The sequence below is a fragment of the Zonotrichia albicollis genome, chromosome 5 (genome assembly GCF_047830755.1).
Source record: "Zonotrichia albicollis isolate bZonAlb1 chromosome 5, bZonAlb1.hap1, whole genome shotgun sequence".
Lineage (NCBI taxonomy): Eukaryota > Metazoa > Chordata > Aves > Passeriformes > Passerellidae > Zonotrichia > Zonotrichia albicollis.
Window position 1 is genome coordinate 12,824,757 of NC_133823.1, and position 21,937 is coordinate 12,846,693.

The window sequence follows — 21,937 nt, forward strand, 5'->3', positions numbered from 1 at the left end:
TGCAAACAGGTGAACTGTACTATATTGTTAGGTAGAATGCTACAATAATAGTAGAGGAACTCCCACACAGGATGATGCCATAATATTGTTGGGGAAAGCCTGGAATAAAATTGCTCTTTTACTGCTTAAATTTTGAACCTTGAATGATTCAAGATGAGTGAACTTTGGTAATCAGCTTTAAAGTGTATTTTGTACTTGCATTGTACACAACTACACTTAGCAAGTAAACTTTTCTTTTTATGTGTAATCACAGATACAGTGCAGCACTGGACTGCAGATACAACTGGTAAAGTTTATCTCAAGACAAACTGAAAGGTCTTTAAATTTTGGCAGTGTAATGAAGACATTTGCAAGCAAGGTACAGAAGAAACATGAAACTGATAATGGCTTTTGTACTGTGGTAGTGCTTAATCTGGATCCAGGTGTTCTGGATCAAGAGTAGTGGATGCAGCAGTAGTATCTGCCCCAAGAGCTTGGCAGTCTTGCTCTCACACAGAGAAATACATGGAAAAGGCCTTTTGTGTGCCTGAGCTCTGCTCTGCACCCTGACTTGGCAGGCACAAGCTCCATCCACTGGATCCTGGTTGCTGAAGTATCAATTCATGATTCACACTAAACAAATATGACAAGGAGATAATTAGGGAAGCACTGCAGTTTGTCAGGTGTCTTATTAGAACTGCATTTTTACTGCTTTTGTTGTTGTTGTTAGGGTTGACTGGTTGGTTGGCTTTGGCATGAGAGAATTAAATTATTTTCTACTTACGTTGAGGCTTGGGGAAGATCACATTAATATGCTGCTTTCCCTAAAAAAAGCTATAAAACAGCCTAGGAGAGTCTTTCTCTGATGTTTAATAACCAGAGTGGTTGTCCTGGGGAGGGCTGGGTAGCCTGGCTTCAGACAGAGCAGTGGTGTGAGAAGGCCAGGGGACAAGGCAGAACAGTGTGCCCTGGTGAGATCTGCCTCCAGGCTTCCCTGACTGGGCTGTTCTGGCACACTGGCCAGAACAACACTTCAAGTGTGCTCCTGCTTTAGGATGTGCAGGCAGAGCTGACTGCCCAAACCCATTGCTCTGTGGGTGAGCAGTATCAGCAGTGTCCTACTGCACACTCACCGCTTCTAACTCCATTGGCTACTTCAGTACCCTGAATCATTAACTTCTTCCTGCCCTTTCTGAGTAATAAGAAAACTGAAAAAAGGAGATCAGAGAGGTGTGTACATCTGGATGTCAAACTTGATGCTCCTCTGCACTGGGCTGTGCTATCTCAAGAAACAACAGAGAATGGGGTTTTTCTCTTTTTGCTCTGCAACTACGTGATCATTCAGACTAGTGCAAGGACAACAGGCTGTGAGGCTGGGGCAATGAAAAAAGAGAAGAACCATTCCTTCTGTAAACTGCCTGGCTGTTCATCAGATTAGGTGCACAATCTGATGGCACCATCAGTCATAAGGCCTGTGAACATGAATTTTAAAGGAGTTGGGGCACTTAGGCAGATAAATGTCTAATATGATTCTCAAAGGAAACTTTAATCTCACAGACACTTTCTAACACCTCACCAAGCACCTGCCCAATCGCCTTTAAAATCTGTGTCTCAGAAACCGATTATCAAAAGGCTGAGTGCTAAAAGACATTCATTATGTTGCATATTTTATACTCTTCTATTATGTAACAAATGTTTAAGAAATACTACTACTGCTAATGCTGTGGCTACAAGCACAATTGGCTTTCAATCTTCCTCCAAAATCCAAGTTTGTATGTAGGTTATCATTTGGTATTTCTTGTTAACTTCAGCCAGACTTGATCTGGTTTACTCAAGATTCCAGGGATGGACAGTGTCTTCTGGAGATAGTTTAGCTCCAAAGTCAGTAACTTTGCTTTACCTTCATGCACACCAGGTTTCTGCCAGAAATTAAGAGTTTCATGGATAATTAATATATCATATCATAATAATTATATAATTATAATTAATAATTAATTATATCAAAGAGACAACTTATTATTTACCATAAAATCACTGGAGTAATTTTCTTTTCAGCCATGTGTGTTGCCCTAGCATGGGAAAATACCAACAATATTTTCAGAGAGAAGAGGCAGTTCTTTAAAGAAGAATAATAGCTTCCTAAGGATACTGGATTTCATTATTTTCTTCTTTCTTGGGCTGGCTGATAAAATTTATCACCCTCTATCCTCCATGGCTTGTCTGCTTCATCTTTGAGTAGGTGAGGTATTAAACGAGCCTCCCACCTCAGCATTATTAACATAGGATATGCAGACTGCTTAGCAACTACATAGATCTGTTTGGGAAAGGTGCCTCAGGCAGAAGACAGCATGTGGGAGAAGGTGAGGAGCATTTTAAGGAGGTCATCATGACTGTGAAGCTCCACATATGGTTTTCCAAGCCCATCTGGATACAAGGTCCTGTATAGGCACAGTACAAGCCCATGAAAAAAGGAACTAAGCTGTGAAAGGCCTTGAAAGCAGCACTTGTGACATGAGGGCTCTCTGTAGTCCTGCTCTGGGGAGTCTGGCCATTTTCTAGAATAAGCCCTGCGTGAGTTTGACTCTATATAGAGTCAAATATCTACTTGGGACATGCCTTAGTGTTCTGACTCACTGGCATAGGCAAAAGAACACAGAATCCATTTCACTCTCAGAAGTTCTTCCTAAACTGGCCCATCATGATTAAGTGGGATTCATATAGAATAAATGTGGAATTTGATAATTTTACAAGGTTATTATCTGTATACCTCTGTTACATTAAATAAGGCTTCTGCCATAAATCTATCTGCAGATACCAGAAAGGTCTTTGATCAGATTGAGTAGTCATTCATCTTTTCCACCAATGGGATGATGAAAATCAGACCTAAATTCATTACTTTCCTAAGATTAATGTGCCCAGCTAAAGCTGCCAAGATCCTTATTAAACGTTACTATTCCAAAAGGTTTGGGCTGAAACAAAGTATTAAGCAGGGCACTCCTCTATCCCCTTTATTGGTTGTTTCCTCATCAGACTGGGATGCAAGGACTTTGCTCCAGGAATGTTACATTTCTGGTAAAGAAGGGAGGTGGCCCTCTGTTCTGACAGCTCATCACGTGCTTCCTGAAGAACAGTATTCCTGCTCACTGCACTGCACCAGTATTGTACTTTATAGGGAATGGAATTCTGCCTTTGGATCTTGCCTGAATGCACGTAGAAGCTTTTGAAGGTAGTTTCACTTTCTCCTGCTATCACCTCAGCAAGGGATAATGGACTCAGTGCAATCAAACATTATTGGTTCTTTGAAAATTAAATTTCTCTTCAGTCATTCAGCTTAAAAAGATTTACATAACTGGAATAACCTAGCTCTATTGCTGGTTTCTTGGAAGACACTGTTAAGATTAATCTTATCTCCCACTTTAATTACTGTTTTCAAGTTCTTACAGTCCTTGTCCCAGTTACATCTTGTTGCGAAAACCACCAGAGAATGATATATTAAAATTTATTCAGACAGGTGGCAGAGACAAAATTAAAGCTAATAACTCTATGAGAAAAGAAATCAAAGGTGGTTTGGCAATCCTGAGGTGTTATTTCTTGGTCCCTCAGTTGCAGTGGCTGCACAAGCAGGGTCCAAATGCCTGGGCTGTGGGAGTGGCTGTGTGCCACAGCTTGCTGTGCAGGACTCAGGACTGCCAGCTGCACTAGCATCCATGGGATAAAGAGCCTTGGAGCAGACTGCTTGTGGCAATGTGTGAAGGCTGGAAAAACCACGGTAATTTTCTCAACAGAGGGTTCTGTCTCATTTCTACCCAAAGAGGAGACCACTATATCACACTGATGAAGACTGAAGAAATGGCGCATAAATGTAAATGTAAATGGATGTAAATGCATCCCTTCATTTCCATGTTTTTGCTGATGTTTTGTGACAAAGTACTCAGCCCATTTTATACAACGATTAAAAACACGAAAGGAAAAGGCTCTGGATTCCAAGTCAGGTTGCCTGGGCTCGGTGTCACTCTTGGCTGAGTCAGTAGTGAGGCAGTCCCACCCTCCCTCCTCCACGAGGGCTGCTCAGCCCTCACCCCGTGTCACCCACCCGCGCCGTGCTGGCACAGTTGTTGTGCAGCTGTGAGCTGAGCAGGCCTGGGGAGCTCACATGGCTGGGGAGAGCAAATGTTCCAGGGGCCAAGCTCATTTTTAATTTGGATCAGTTTCCTGATCTGGCTTGTTGTGTGGTTGTCCAAATCCTTGTGCTGATCTTGTGCAGAGGCAGGACTGAGCTAGGAGGAAGGGTGAAACTTATCTTTTTGATTGTGCTGTTGACTTCAGCCAGTTTAGGTGGTTATGAAACTTAGTGATAGACCAAGCAAGCTTTTTTTTTTTTTTTAACCAAGGAAAAATACTTTGATTTTGAGCATAACTGCAAAGATGTTTTTAGAACTGCATTAACCATATGCACAGGCCTCACTGGTGAATAACAAAAGACAAGGAGAATGTGTGACTGGACTGAGAAATTCAGTGAGCTGATGTGATCACTGCATATTAGAAAAGGCAGCTGTTGGACATTGCACTACATGGTAAAAAGAAAACAACCTGTTGCTCTTCTGCTGTTCATGAACCAACCAGAGGCCAAAGAATTGCAAGGATCCCACCAAAAATTATTAATTGACTCTTCAAAAGGCAGTTATTCTCAGCTGGCTTAAAAGAAGCCGATAGCTCAGCACTGGGTATGCCTGCATTCCCATGGGTTTTTTCCTTTCCCATGTTCTCCAGAGCCTTCCTTTGCTCTTTGCTTAAGGTGTGGAAGAAACTGAACTTTGGAGAGTAAGTAAATCAGATTTAATTAGTCATCACAAGGCAATGGGCTCTTAGTGAGTTCTCAATAGCAGACAGCCCTGACAATGCATGTATGTGTGTTACATTAGTTTCCTTTTGCACTTTGAGGAGGAAATTACCTTGCAGGTTTTAGGCAACCTGGCAGTCCCACAAAGTGTTGGAAAAGATTGCCCACATGACAAAAGCTTTGAGAACAATTTTAAATGCCACTGTTTGCTTGCTTCACCCAAAATTGTCAAATTTTTGACAAACAGGTTTGAGCAGCTTTTAAATAAAAACCCTCCACATTTCATAAAATTTTACAAAAATCACATTGATAAATCCTCTGTATAAGTAATTTTTAAAAAAAAAAAATAAGTTAAACACTTGAAAGTTGCAACCAATACAAATTAACATTGCTAGTATAATCTTAGTTAAGAACTCAGTTTGAGTGCATCCTGGTACCTGTCTTTAATTGAGTGCTCATTTATGTTCCTTCCTAAAGACTCTGTCTTATTCAGTGAACAGAACAAAGAGTGGTCAGATAATGGGAAATTATTTTGTTTTCTCCCCAGGTTCATGCTGGAGCTAGTCATTATGAATGCTGGTTTTGCAATATTTAGTTGCAAAACTAAGACTGCCTTGCAACTCACAGCTCATCCTCAACACAGCTCATCCCTCATCTTCCCTTCCCTGCCAAATTTAGGCTCTCTTCTTGAGTGAACAGGAGCTTTAGAGCTTCTCAAAAAAATTCTCTAGTATTTTCAGTCCTAATAAATAAACACATTATTTTTATCCTCTTTTCAGATACACTTAAGCTGTTTCACTGACATTTTCTACATACAGTCTGCCCAAAGCACACACCAAGTACAATTAATGTTTGATGATGTTCTAAACACATAAAATCAATATAGTCTCAATGGGGGATGTACTAGGCAACTTGAATTACAAGTGATGATCTCAGTCTACTAATAATACAGTTTAAAGGACCAAAGCATCCAGTCCACATCCAGAGATCCTGCTGTTGTTGAAGGTGTCAGAGAGAAGGGAAAGGTCTATATGGTTTTAATTACCACAGTCAATGGCTCTTTAGAAAGGGGTGAAAATGAAAAAAAAAAAAAAAGGCACATTTAAAAAAAATAAAAAATAAGGCCCACTCTTCAGACAAAGAGTAGCTTTTAGTATGAAGCATTTCATCTGGATGTCTAAAAGTACCATATTTACAGACAAGAATCAAACATTCAGTATGGACATTACCACAGAAGGCCCCAGAAGAAAATTTCAGGTAGCAAGGGATAGCAGTGGTGCCTTACTCTGTCTGACAACCTGGAGTCAAAGAGGCCTCACAGTCCAGCTGGTACCATGTCCTTTTGCACAGAGCTTGACGGGACCTTGGGGTCCCTACGGCTGCTCCACCCTGCTGGTGTGCCCAAGGCTGCAGCACCTGGCAGGCAGCGCTGATGGACCACGCGCACTTGTCAGAGAGCCACCGGATGGAGGATTGCAATTTATGGCCTGCAGCCTTGCACTGCCATCTAATCAAATCTTGCACAAAATAGGTCAAGGTTGGTCAGTGTTCACATGAGATACACTCTAGGGAAAACATGGATACTGTAAGAAACTGTTTAGGATTCAGATTTCGGATTCATCTGACAGAGCTCCCAAGGCACAGTCCCAATTTCAGGCTGGATTCCCAGACATCTGAGGCACCCAAACAGGTCCCTGGTCTGTTATGCAGAAGGGGCACTGTACTGCTGGAACCACATTTCTCATTTTTCAGACCAGAAATAAAATTACAGTCATGCCTTGTGATTAATTAAATAAATCATGCTTGTCTTTGCTTGTGGACATGACATTTTCAGAGGCAGCATAAATGGAGAAAAGGAGCTTGTTTGGTTTCTATGATCCCAGTACAACCTGCTAGCCTTCTCTCTGCAAAATCCCATTTTAAAGCTTTTCAATACTGGGGCACCAGACTCAAGAAATTTAAATTCCTCTAAGACTGCAAACACCATGAGAACTTTTGAACAAGACATGCAAAATAAAGCAAATTATATAATCTGTTGCTTTACAGATACATTCCTTTACCTTTACATTCACATTTCCCATCCATTCACACTCCCACCTAACAGTCTTTACCTCTACTCATTTCCCCAGACGCTGGTCTAATGTGGTTTCATTTTCATGAAAATTTTCAGCTCCTTGGTTTCAATTCTCTATCTTTTTCTTTGCCTGAAAAATATAGTATTATAGCAGAATTTTATGGATAACTATTATTCTCAAAAAAACCATGCAAGTTCTTATCTCCAAATAATCAAAGATGATGACAAGTATGTTAGTTGGAAAATTAAGTAGTCAGAATGTAACAAGTCAAACTGAAATTTAGCCAGGACACTGAAATTACATGATGGGCTAAACAGAAATATGATCCTCAAGGATTTAGGTAATTTCAAGTGGTCAGGACTCACTCTGCTCTCCAGCTGCCCCTCTCAGCAGAACACCTCCTGCATGCTGTTTGGTGCAGGATGCTGCAAAGTGAATGCTAAGGCCAAAATTAATTTATAAAGCTTGCATTCTCTCTATGATTTTATCAGTCCACAAAAGAATTAATTTCTGGATTTTTTTTTTTAGTCTGCAAAGCATCCCCATATTGTGTGCTTTGTTTTGATTTTTGTTTTTCTTTGCCTTATGGTCATTCATCTTTGCTGAAAGTGAATCAGAGGAGCACTGCCTGCCTTATCGTTGGTTTGTGGTGTATAATCATGTTAAGGACAGATCACTGGTCTCCTCCTTACTCTGGTGCCATTTATAACAGACAATTACCCCTGCATGGTGCAGTTGTCAGGATCTCGGGACTGTAAATGCTCATTATCAGCACAGAGACAGCTGAATGCAGTGTTTCTCTTTTTAGCCGACTGGATTTCCCAGAGCTTCCCTGGAAGTTTTTCCTAGTGCAGCTCAGTTTTCCATCTACAGCCCAGTAAGGTCCTTTTGGTGTGAAGCATGAGGGGCAGAATCTGGGAGCTGCCCCTGCCTATTCCAGGGCATGACTATGGTCCAGAGGAAAAAAACAGCAGTGTGTCTGCACTGAGAGATCTCCAGCCTGTGTGTTGTGTGTTTAAAGTGTGTTTAAAGAAGCCCTGCTAATGGCAGTGACCATGTGCAAATGTCCAAATGCCAAAATCAGGGGGGGACAGTTTGAATGCAGTGGCATTGCCCACAAAAAGAAAACATACCAAAGCACTCTGGTTGGTTTTAAAATTAGGTGGGAAAGATGCAAGGAGTTCTAAGTCTTAATGACCTCAGTTCTGCAATTTGCCACTAATTAGTTCTACAATGAGTAACTGGGAACAAAACAAGGAGTGACAGACTAGGTCAGCCAGTGGTTTGCCAACCCCTTGTCTTGTGTTTCCTACTGGGGCTTTTATGTGATAATTCTTGATTGTGTATACACTGTCTTTACTAGTAATCAGGAGTGAAATTGCATGTGTTATACGCTGTACAAACACACACTGAAACACTGCACTTGCTCTTTGCTCCTGGAGAGCACAGCTAATATTTGTGCAGCTCTTTCTGGTGGGCATGCACATGGCTTGGGTTTTTTCCCTGCCAACCATCTCCCTGACTCCTGTTGTCCTAACCCAGTAAGCCCCACATTTGTTTCTTTTGTGTCTCTTTCTGCAGCTTACATTTTGTTCATGCTCTGGAACTGCTTTTCTATGCGTATTTACCTCCCTGATCTCACCCCTAACATTTTGTTCTTTCTCTCCCTCCTTCCCACACAATGAAGATTTCATTAATTCTGTCAAAAGAGTATCTTATTTACTCCATTTACATTTTTCTGCAAGTTAACTATTTCTTCTCAGGGCGATGCACATACATACAGCATGCTGAAGAAAGATTTCTGGAAGCCTCAAATATTCTATCACTCCCAAATGCCTCATTCCTCCTTAAAATCCATCAGGCTTCTTCAGACCACATAGGATCTGTACTTTCAGGATTCCTGGACATGTTATGCATTTCTGTATCCAGAGCAATTGCACATACCCCAGTTCAGCTTAACATATGTCACAAGCAGTCAGTCAGCACTGAGAAACTGGAACACTATTGGTTCGATGAGAAAACTGTGGTGCACAGCTCCCACATCATCTGGAATTGTTTTGTATTCTGCTAGCTAAGATTTGCCATTTGAGTTTATCTTGGAGGGAGGTGCCTTCGTGTGCCTTTTCTTTCCTTTTAAAACTCATCAGCTCAGTGGCTACCACGAACACAAATGCTGTAAAAAGGATATTAGGAGCACTGTGTGTTATTACATCACTGGGGATCTGGCAGATGCTCCCTCAGCGTCCTCACATTAATAGGCTGGATAGAGAAACATCCCAAACCTAGACCACTCCACCACCAGGTATTATTAAGGTGTACAAGCTATCAAGAAGACAGTACCCTGCAGGTATGCAGGTGTTGCTTATGCAGGGGTGGGGCACAGCTCAGCAACAGCGTTTGGAAAAGGAGGCCAAGGCTCTTAAAGGGACCATGCTCCTCTCACCAGTGAAACAGTAAAACCCATTAGTAAAAACCCATTAGCCAGTCTTTTTTTTTTTTTTTTTTGTCCATTAAAGGGATTTCCTTAGGTAGGAATGCTGTAGTTCTCTTCACACCATTAGTCTTTATTTCGTGTTTGATAAGTGCTTTAATCAGCAGCTACCTGTTTACCAAGCTGTGGGGAGCTGAGAGGACTTCAGCCCTTTCATCCGGCTGGGCATTGCACAGCTCTCCTTCCATCCCTGTGGGCATTAGTCCCGTGTTCCCCCCCGCCACACACACATTTTAGCAAGGTTAGAAAAATGCCAGCTTCATTCTCACCTCCTGGCCGTGCCTACAGAGGCACACAGGCAGTGCACACCCTGCTGACAGAACTTTTCCCCCTTTTTGTGAGGAAAGCAGTGGCAACCTTCGAGCATCAACCTGCAGGAAAGTAGACTTGGTTACACACTCTAGCCAGCAATCTTGTGAACCCAGAGCCTTGCTTTCAGCAAGACAGGCACGATAAAATCTTCCCTCTTTCTTCAATAACATGACTAATAAGTGTAGAAATTCCTTTCTCCTCTCTCCCTTTGCCAATATCTGTCTTATCTCCAGCTCTTCCTTAGACATAATTTCAAACATGAAAGACATGTCTATGCTACGAGCAGGCAGCCTTGATTCTGGCATGCGATCCGTGGCACGCTGCAGCTCAGTGCTGGAGAGCTGCAGCTCAGGATCTGGCATCTGCAAAACCTGGGCACTGGAATTTCTGCTGCCAGCGTGATCCTGCGCCTGGGGTCAGCCTGCTCTGTCTTGTGAGGGCAGCACCGGGCTCCGCTGCAAATTTCTTTCCAAAGCAGGTGCACAGCTGAACAAACATGGCAAGCATTTATGAAATGAACTCGCCATTAAACACTCTATCCCGCAAGTAAAGGGAGCCATCGTGAAGCCTTCCTGGAATTTTGGCAGCATTTCCAAGAGATCATCTGCAAATTGCTTCAGATGGGTATTACATGTGTGCTGTAGGCAATAAATAAGAGTGATTTCAAGCGGCAGTATATTGACAAAGTAACACCTCTCAGAATAGAACACAACCACTGGCATAAGCAGTAGAGACATACTAACAAAACCAGGTTCTAGGGAGTGTCCTAAATGTGTATCTGGTAGCACAAATACCAGATAAACACCAAAGTCCAAAGAATGCAAAAGGTTACAACCACACTAAACCCACTCAGTTAACATGCTGGTTTATTGTTACTAAAGATCACAGTAACTATACCTTAAGCACCCAGAATGCTCCCAAACTCCTGGGTGTGCAAGCCAGCCACGTTACAGCCTTATCTGAGTGAGACAGATGCATTCATTCATCAGGCTCCCACTTTCTCCCACAGGGGCAGAAACACAGGCACACTAGCTGAGGGGGAACCATGGCATGCTTTGGCCAGACCCCTGGTCACTGAATTACAAACAATAATAGCCTATTCATATTTTTTCCCCAGATATGAATTTTACAAAACCAACTTTTTATTTTTGTTGTTGCTGTTGTTTTTTTCCCTTGAGACAATACATTTTTCCTTTGACTTTGTCTCTGTTTTCAGCACAAGTGGCTACAAGGAAGGAAAAAAAAATCCTCTGGCACTGCCTTAAATGCAAACACTGAACCTTTGTTGCACGTGGAGGAAAACCTGCAGGCAAAATTGGTAAGGAGCAGAAACAAAATAGCTGTGCATGAACACCACAATACTGTGTGTTGTGACACAAGTCATAGAGTCACAGAATGGACTGGGTTGGAAGGAGCCTTTAAAGATCATCTGCTTCAACCCCCAGCAATGACATCTTCAAAGAGATCAGATTGTACAGAGCCCCATCCAGCCTGATGTTGGATGTTTCCAGGGATGGGGCATCCACCACCTCTTTGAGCAACCCTGTCCTACTGCCTTCATATACCTGGTCTGAACCTACCCTCTTTTAATTCAAGACCTTTGTCCCTTGTCCTGCTGCTACAGGTCCAATTAGAAGTCTGTTCCCAGTCATGATCATGGGCCAAGACTGAGATTGTCCTGTGAGGAGCCTGGTGTTTATGTGCCAGGTGAGGAAAGTTTTAGGACATATATTTCACAGACAGGTATTCATCTCCAGGCACAATTAATTTCTGTGTAATAAAACCAAGGAAACTATAGCACTGGCTCCAGTAGGTTATGACATTTCTTTTGGTACTCTTTTCCAAACCTGAATCAATTCCTTCCCAAATGAATTCCTCTTGCTCTGCTCCCAGAGGCAGTAGATTATTTGCTGGGACTCTGACCTAATCTGATAGATCCATTCAGCTCTGGACAATGTGTGTGTGGGTTGACATTTTGTAGGTACAGCTACACAACCTGTTTTGTGCAGAAGAAAATTGCTCCTGCTCCGTGCTCCAAGCTGAGCTGAAGTCCTTCGGCTTCATGACCGTGGCACTGAGCTGGAACTAATAAGAACTGCTAAAAGGGCCAGATTAGGGCAGCTCTGTAACTTTGCTGGCTGGTGGACAGCAAAAAGGCAGATACCTGCAACATTCCAGGTCGTGTTTCAAGCCTTCCCACTGAAGGTGGGATGCTTGTGCTTTTTGAACACCCAGTGATGTTTGACAAAGGTGAGAAGACTCCTACTAAACTCAGGAGGATGCCAGGAGGGACTTTCAGACTTTGGAATTACCTTCACTAACATAGAATCTTTTAAAATATGCTTTAAAAATGTAAAACTAACTTTTTCTTTTATGGGAAAGGCGGTTGTCCAAGCTAAACAAGATAAGTTTGTGGTTTAAAGATAACTTTTAAAATTGCAACATTACCCAGCCCACCCCAAATTTTAAAGTACTATGCAACCACATTACCCTACTGTGAATGACCACTAGCTAACGCCAGTGACTGCAAAGCAGCTCTTTTATTTTGTACTATCTGTTTACATTAAACAGAGTTCAGCATGTGGTTCTGCCAAACCTGGGGTCAAAGCAGAATGGGAATTTGATAGGAGTTTTAGATGGATCAAAAGGAAGAGAAAAAGAGACATGAGTGTTCGGAATTTGGCCACTAGAAAAGAGAAAAAAAAAAAAACTAGAATTTATTTTCTGATTATTGTTTTGCCCTTCAGAGCAGAAATAGCAAGATGAAGGCAGAGAGGAAATGGGTTTTGCAAACTCTCATAGATATAAAAGATCATAAAACCTTGAAATTCTGCTGTCTCAATTTTTTAACCCAGTCTTGCTTTTGTCTGTGAATTAAGACTACTCTCCTTGCCTGGGAAAAGCGACTTCATGCTAGAAGAGGCCACAGATGGGGAAACAGTTTGATCAATGTGGGAGGGATCAGCCCAAAATACCAGTAAGATATATTATACCATCAAAAATGGCAGGTCTGGAAGGAAAGTCTTGAGCACAAATTAATATTGACCTTAGCCAGAACAACTTGCTCTCTTCAACATCTGCAGCTGTGTGGTTACTAGGGAGTTATCTGGCATCATATGCTTTTTCACATCTGTCTACTAAATCAGAGATAGAAACACAAAAATCTAGCACTGAGGGACATGATATGGATTTGTGACACTCCCAGAGGGACCTAGAGTCTTTAAACTAACAAAGATATCACAATGGGACACAGGTACAACATTGGACTAACGTTGTGTCTGCCCCACTGTGCAATAGAAAAACTACATCTATTTTCCTCTGATGAGCTCTCTGAAACTTCCAAACATGGACAAACATGAACTACAGTATATATGAGACAATAAGTTTGGCATACATACATGAAACTTCATACTTCTGGGATGAGCAAAATGAATAATCTCAATTTATATTAATTGCCTTACAACACCATGTGTGAGGGAAAGCAACAGTGGGAACAGATTGAGAGAGGACAGAGAGATTCACAGCTTAGTTCATGTGGTATTTTCATCATTCTTCATCATTTTCAACCTCTCTAGCAACTTCCAAGGACTGAGGTGTGAAGCCTTAGTAGAAATGGGTATGACAGAGTTATTCACAAGGAGTAACAACATTTTTCAGCATGTTGCATGTGAGTTAGTGAAATGAGTAGCATGTTGTATTTTCCCTGCCTGCATCTTCGCAGGTTCTGTTATGGTCCAGTCTAAATGACAAGGTGATGAAATTGCATAGGTGTAACGTGCCTTTATTTCAGCAGCAGGCATGACACAAAGTACTAAAATCCCTGAAGTATAGCAGGCTTGAATAATATGGATCTAAATTTTCAGGTGTCAGGGGGGTATTTGTATGTTATTGCCCCATGTTTGTAAAATATGGGAGTTGTTCTTAAATTATGCTCTGAGCGTGTATAAAAAAGGTCAACGAAATAAAAATGCAATTATACTTGCCCTCCTTTTGAATAGTGGAATTTTAAATTCATAAAATATTTGTACTCCTTTTTATCTTAATTGCAGTATAAAACTACATTTAGGTTAAAAAAATAGGTGAAATTTCAATTGGCAGTGCAAATTGATGCAATTTGAATGTACTAAGAGACTGGAGAGCACAAAGCCATAAATAGGTAACCAATATCAAACAAATGTATGCATGACCAAACATAAACAAACAAACAAAAAAGTCATATTTAATTTATAGTCACTGGGCAAGATGAAGAAATGCCATGTGATTTCCTCCGGAGATCCACCAATATAAGTTCAACGTTACAGAAATGGAATCATAGAATCATAGCAGTCACAGAATCATGGAAAGGCTTGGATGGAAGGGACCTCAAAGATCATCTCATTCCAGCCCCAGCCATGGGTAGGGACACTTCCCACTGGATCAGGCTGCTCAGAGCCCCATCCAACCTGGCCTTGAACACTCCAGGGATGGGGCATCCACAGCTTCTCTGGGCAGCCTCTGCCAGTGCCTCACCACCCTCACAGTAAAGATTTTCTTCCAAATATCTCATCTAAATCTCTCTTCTTTTAGTTTAAAACCATTTTCCCTTGTCCAAATAACATTTGGACTACTTGCTTCCATATAGCAAGAAAAATTGAGAAGGGGATTATAGACACAAGGTAAGCAAAAGTAGTGGTGACATGTTAGGAGTAGTAGAGATACTCCTTATGTGGCAGAAAACTATTGAATTTACTTTCTGCTGGACGAGCATAATGGGGCAGCTCAGACAGATGTCAGCACTAGTGCAAAGAAAGGGCTGCAGCAGCAGGACTGGTTTAAATGACTGAAAAAAAGAGTTGCTGCTTTGAAGGAGATGCTTTTAAATAGCTCTAATACCATGGAATAGGATGTTCATAATTATCATGAGTGATGTGATAATATGGGCCTGGATCTTGATATTTCTTTCTGGAGTGAAAAAGTTCTTCTCTTCTTACTTCTTACCAGATAGTGGACTTTGCCCAAAGATGGCCTGTTCCTAAAAGCGTTTTATAGCATGCTAAAATCTGTGTACATGGCCAACCTGGCTCAAGCTGACACTAAATGGAATGCTCATGGAGTGAGTATTTTGGATTTGTATTTACTCGCCCCAAGTTTTGACTGACTTATAATAATTTCTTGTATTTGGTGATACCTATGGCTCTGACTATCATAAAATACATCTTTAAAATACTCTGATCTCATCTAGCCTGTCATTCCAAGGGTTAATTTGAAAACACACACATTCAATTAATGGAGCAGATTACTTAGAGCAAGGGAACTCAGAAGCATAATTGCAGCACAAAAAAATTTATAAATCTAAAGTGAATTCAGATTTTAAAATTAGTTTTATTCATCTTTTGCTTGACCCTTCCTTTTTCCCCATGAACACTGAAGTTGCTTGTGTATGCATGTATACAGAAAGCAAATTTCAGTTGCAGAAAAAGCTCAATTTACTTTCACAGGTAGAAAGAAGATAAAAGAAAATTCCTGCACATTAAAATAGCATAGCTAGCTAATAACAGCCAGCTAAACACTGGCATAAGGCAAATAATAAAGAGCTTTTTAAATGTGCAAGCAATGCAGTAAATATGCTGTAGTGTGAAAAAGTGAGGGGTTTTTTTCCCAATCATAAATAAAAAAGCAGCTGCCCTAAATACATGTAAACAAGGCCACAGCTGGAGGTGAGGTTTCCCTGGAGGTGTTTGGTGGCAGCCTCAGCACAGCCTCACACCCTCCACATCACCATTCCTCCCTCTCCCCGCAGGTTACAGCCATCCAGATGCTTCTTTCAGGGGCCCAGCTGTTGCACCATTCCTCCTCCAAGCCACACCATGAGCATTCTGTGGGGCAGCTTATCAGGGCTGCTCTTGGGGAAAAGTGTGATTGTGCATTCAGCCCTGCAGCCAATGTGTGAGCTACACTCCCATTGCCACTCCAGCTTTTCCATTTTTGGCTCTAGCCTCCTTAGACTTGTGTAATCTCAAATTCAAGCTTTTAAGCTTCAGCCGTTACAGCCAACACTAAAACACATCCAACAACCTCTTAATATCTATGAAGTTCTTTTAAGTAAATCCAACATTTCTTGAGAATATAAAACTGGTTGTTTTGTGATGATTTGGAACTGAAAACAGACAGCCTGGGTAACTGGAGCTTAAAAATGCAAAGTTGACAGTGAATCCAGTTTAGCTTTTGGCATTGCATTGTGTTTGTCTCAGCAGTAATAACAGTTATTATGTTTTAAAGCAAATATCTAGCAAACAAACAGTTAAGATGTTGTTCAAAAAGTCAAGGGTAGTGTATTTTTTTCCACACTCCTTACTAAATCATAGGGTGATTTTAACAGGAGGAGAAATTTGGGGTTGCCTGACATGGATAACTGGGTCAAGTTACCCTCTGGAAGAAGTCAGGGAACAAAATGTGAGACAGAGGAATCCACTGCCTTTACCCTCTGAGCTTCATGCAAATCTGCTCTGGAAACTCGGTGGTGTCTCATTTTCTAGGGCTTAACCACAGCAGCAGGCCTGCAGGGGTGTACTTTTACCAACACCTTAAGCAGCCGCTGCTGCTGAAATAAAACCCCAGAGACTTTTCCCTGCACTCCCATGCCCCACTCTTCCTGCCCCCTTGCCATTCATCTGTGAAGCTGATCTTGGTCCAAGCTGAGCAATTGTTTGGCTGGTTTGGCTTTGGAGCCTGGCACAGCTCATCAGCTGGCTGTGCAAATGCTGGTGCTGGCACAAGGAGGGAGGGGGGGAGAAAAAGCAAGAGCTGTGTGGGACTGCAGCAGGGTTAGCTCTGCTTCCAGCTACAATAGGCAGCCAAGCTGATTTACTGGCTTGCTGCTGCCAAAAACATCAGTCCCACGCCCTCCTTCCCCCCTCCTGTGCACCTGTCTGCAGTTGTGGAGCCATCCCTGAAGCCCAAGTGACCTTGCAGTGAGCCAGCTCAGCTCATTAAACCGTGGCACACTGCTGATGTGTGTAACTGCTGTGGGGCTGGAATGGCTCACCAAAGGAGCAGAGGAATACAGAGCCAGGGCAGGAGAAGTGGAAGGAGTGCATGGCCAGCAGGCAGGGAGACAGGCTGAGGAGAAGGACAGAGGAATCTCCCCCTTTCAGCAGCAATGACCTGTTAGTTTGGCTCAACTGGACTTTCTAATTCCACTCTTCCACTGTTTTGGGCAGCAGTGCTGGCTTGTGTCAGCTAAAAGTATTGTGAAACAACATCCTCTGTCTCCTTTCAGCCATGCAGGTAAACAAGACTTCACATACCTACAGTTAAGAATATGCTGATACACATTTTGCATTAAAGCCCTATCTCAGGAACCACATATACTTTCACAGGAAGCCCAACAAATGGCCTTCAGAGAGGTTTGCTGATCTGCATTTCAAAACTGTGGACCATTATGCCAGTAGTAGTTCTCTCCTGAATGATAGCTTTAAGCACTTGCTATTGATTTAAATTTTGAACTAGTTTGTTTTGATTCAAAACATCATTACACCTACAACTTCATTTGTGCTGAGTTACTGTCCAAGCCTTCACATAAATTACTCCATCAGCTTGCCAGAAGTCCCAAGGCTGTGGTTCCCTGTGCAGACACTGAGGCTGCAGGAGCCCCCAGCATCCCCCTTCTGTTTGTCCCAGAAAACAAGCTGCTGCATCCTGTTCCTTCAGCTTTGCCACTTTGAGGGACTATGCTGCAAAGTGGATATCCAAACTCAGGCAAAATAAAAATATTCCAGCTGCCCCCTTTTATTTTTCAGGGGAGGTAGTGCCCCAGGCTTGTAGCTTCAGCAGTAATACTGGTTTGTTGTGGAGATGAACACTACAATTTCCCCCTGCACACATACACAGAGTTTATACCTGTCCAAATTTCACTTACAGCATCCTTCCCCTTGTGCCAGTGTGCACAGCTGTGCCTGGGAATGGGAATAAGGGACCTAATCAAGCTGTAAGAAAGAAAAAGAACTAAAGGTACTTAATTCCCTTGTCTGGTTCACAGCAAAGCTACACAGATAGTGTGATATGCTCATGTGACTGAGGCCATAGTTAAACAGATATTTGAAGATATTTTCCCTACAGAAATCCCCACTGTTCTTTTTGCTTCCCCCGGCATATTCCCATCCTTGAGCATCTTCCTGCATTGTGCCAGAACACAAGCAATTTGATTTCTGTGTTAAAGTCTATAATAGCAGATAACTTCTAGAAACAGAAATTCTCCGACCACTTCATTATTTATGCAAGCATTTTGTATTTTAACCAAGCCAAGGTTTAAAACAGTTCCAAAACTCACCCAAGCAGTCACAAGACAATCAATGTCATCCAAAGGTGTAGCAACCTTCTTAAGAAGTTTATCCAGCATGGAACAGAGGAGCTACTGAGCAAGAGCAAAGCACCCTCTGCACTACCAACAGGCACAACAAGCTGTCCTGGGTGCCCCAGGCACTACTGGCTTTGGCAGAGCAGACCATGCCAGATCCAAACCAGTTAAACTGGCTCCAGAAGCAGCAAAGGAGCCCAAAGGCAGGTAGTTGTTCACCTGACTGGGATGGATACAGAAGTAAAACAGTGTCAGAGGTTCTTTCCCATTGCTGTAGTCAGTTTTGATTACTGGGGTTGCTGGGCTGACAAATAGGATTGGAAAGTGTGTGAGCCTTGCAGATGGCAATTCTGCCATGCCCAGATATCCCATGCCAGTGAAATGTGCCCTGTGGTAGGCAGGCTGTGCCTGGCACTGGTGAGAGCCATGTCCCTGAGGATGAGCTGGCCAGCAGTGCCTTGGCAGTGCATGAGGTGGAGGGATTGCAGTTATCCCAGGAGTGCTGCTGGCTATGTTGTGTCTGTGATAGTCTTGCTGCTGATGAAATAGGGTTCCTGGTCTGATAAGGAAGAGGTAGGGTATGTAATTAAGCAACCAAGTAGCTGGGAGCAAGTCTTGGGGTATTTGTGTAATGGTTCATTGGGTGGACTGTACCTGTTTGGAAGAAACAACTTCTGCTCTTTATTAAACAAACAGTAAAGATAATTTACATGTCAACACCGTTAACTATTTCAGCAGTAGGCAGGAGATAAAGTCACAGACCTGCCCAATTAACTGTGAGCAATGTCTCATTTTGGTGCCACAATTCAGTAATATTTGGAGTTACCTTGATTTCTGTCCCTCTGAAGAAAAAAAGTTCAATGCAACTCAAAACATATTCAAGACAACTCAAGATGCCCAGGCAAGCACAGCAGCAACTCAACCTGCTGTCTTTTCATGACCCATGTGAATTGGGCTCAGTTTAGGAGAGGGCCTTAGAGTGCTCAAGTCATCTGTGGATCCCATTGCTGTCAGAAGTCTTTGCTTTATTAAACCCTCCAAAAATGTTCAGTTGGTGGAAATGAAGTTCTCATCACAGTGCTGCTGCTTTCCTGGCCTCCCCATTCTCCTCACAGCAGCATGAGCACGCTGCTCAGCAGCCACACTCCTCAGAGCCTGTCAGACCCGTTCCTAGGCCAGTTCAAATCCCACCTGAGCAGAAAAGGGATCCAAGTACAGAAAGGAGGGGTCTAGAGACTTTTGCTGGGCAAATACTCTGGACAAAGAGTGTAACAGCATGCAATATAGATCAGAAGTGATTCAAAAGTGAGGGCACAACACAGATTTGAGAGCCATGGAAGTGGGGAGTTGGTTTCCAACAATTATCTTTCTACTGTCTGAAGCCTGTTAAGATGTAGGACTCCCCCTTTTCTTTTTATTACATGCCCCAAACTAGTAAAGTTTTACTCTCAGTGCAATAATAGAGTGGTTATTTTGTTGCTTGTTGGTGAGTGAACTCTAAAATGGTCTAAATTTCTGATACTGACTGGGCAATTTCATTATCATGATCATGGGATTTAGATAATTAGTTAATATGTTCTCAAAAATTAAGATTTTATCCAAGTCTGGACAAGCACATTTGAAGAGTGAGTGATTCTAGAGGCTCATATGCTGACTTTACCAATAAACAGGTGATAATCCACTGAGTCATGCTTTTGCATCCTCAGGCAGGTATTAGAAAGTGATCAGTGAAGGTGAGAAAAGCAATTTGCAAATTCAAACCGATGTCAGTAAGAGGCAAGAATTTTAAGGAACTTGCAAATATTCTAACAAAGCCACTGTAGAATAGGATCCTAAATGATACAGATTCAAAGAACAATGTGGATTTTACAGAAACACAGGCACTAAGTTTTCCTCTGCTCCTGCCACTGACTGTTCCTCCCACACCACAGTAGCCCACTGAGGCAGTGGGATATTTGATCTGTTTTAAGTAACACAAATGCAGATCTTGTCAGGTATTCCAAAATGCTGCATTTGTTTATTGAACTGCCTCACAAGAAGGAGGATGTCTTTCCTAACCACTTCATATCACTGAAAGACAACTTTGCAGTCAAGACAAAGCCATTGCTAATACTGGACAGCAGGACACATTGATTACATGAAAGGTTTTATGTCTAAGTACTTAAAATGACCAGACATAATTTCTGGAGAAACAAAGATACAGGAAATTCTTCCATCCCTAGCTAGGCACAGAGATGTTCCCCTTTTCTCTCAAGGTGGTGTCTTTATCCCCAGCCTTGCTTCCCAGAAGAGTCTCCACAAGCTGCTAAAGCAAGAGAAAGTTCAAGGCTGATACAATGTTTCCATAACAACCAGTTTGAGTAACTTCCCAGCTTTGGGAAGTTTTCCAACTCCTATTAGCTGTTTTAAAGTATTGTTGGCATTTTCAGTCCTTTTGTCATCTTTCCTTGTTCCATTCCTGTTTACTCCTATCTTCACTTTCTTGCCTGTCCCAGCCCAGGTGCTCCAGTTCTTCAAGTGAAACTCTGCCCACCTTCTGTTCTCCCTGCCCCAAGTCTCTGCATGAAAAAACATATAGCAGAGTCTGTGCGGGCTTCACCCAGGCAGTCCTGCTGCCCATGTTCCAGCAGGAGCCCCCAGCACCTCCAGCTGGTTCTCTGCACTCCTCAGAGCCTCATCAAAGCGCTGCCTCCGGGCCCTTGCCTTCATTTCCCTAATAGCTGCCCCTTGTGCTTGCTAAGGCATCTCCTGAGACGAGCAGCTCTCGCCCTGCAGCCTTGCCCTTCCTCAGCGGCCGTGCCCAAACCGGTGAGCCGGGGCTGCGGCAGCGCAGGAAGAAGCGCCGGAGCGCTGCTCACCCCGGGCCAGCAGAGGGAAGGCCGCAGAGGAGGAGAAGGAGGCAGTGGTTTGGATGCTCTTGAAAGCAAAGGCTTTTTCTGGGAGCCGCGTTATTCCCCAGTTTCAATTTACTGTGCTAACTGCTGCCATATCTTCTCCAGTCATGCCTTTCCCTCTTCTCCCTTCCCACTTCCCCCCTCTCCCAGGATTTGCATATTATTTTCTCTCCCTCTCTAAAGCTTCTTCAAATATTAGGCAGACCTCCCTGGAGAGCTGATACCCAGGCTCAAAAGAAGTGCAAGACTGAAATACACATAACACCAGAGTCCTGCTGGGGGTATGCATTGGTGCCCTTAGCCAGACAGTGGCCTGGCACTTATATCTATGAGATTTGTATCACTTTGTCATAATAATTTCCCTTTCATTAGCAGAAGAATATCCTTTTAAAAAGGTCGCAGTCAGAAACAGAAAAATTAAATAGGAATATTACTTTCAGTTACTACAGAGTTTTCACTAAGCCAGCAAAATAGTAATTCTGTGCTGGGTTAAGAGAAATGGAAATCACCCACCTGGAAAAGGCAATTGCTTCTGAAAACTCAAAAGAAACACTGCTTTTAACAAAAAATGCCATCCACAGAACACATCTTTGTTACAAACTCACTTAATTTACAGGAGTCAGACTCCTATATTTCTTCGTGGGTTGGAGGAGAGATGCTACCACAAGATTTGAAACCATAAAAGTGAATGCCAGGAAATGTGTCAGTAATTAATCTTCCCTCCTTTCCTCCCAGGTTACAATCTCCTCTAATTCTTCTGTGCCAGCTATCTTTGTGATGCTCCCAACAAACTTCTCCCTTGGTTGTATCTCTGTGTCCCTGCAGAACATTAACAAAATGTCACGCTTTTCCTGAGAACACTGTTAACAGTTAATTACTCACGATATGATAACTACTGTCAAGGTGAAGTGTTTGCTTTACTAGGCTCTACAAAGACACATTTTAAATGCTTTAGGATAATCTAGTTGCAAAGAGAAGTGTGTTGTTTGTTGGTTTGGGGGCTTTTTCCAA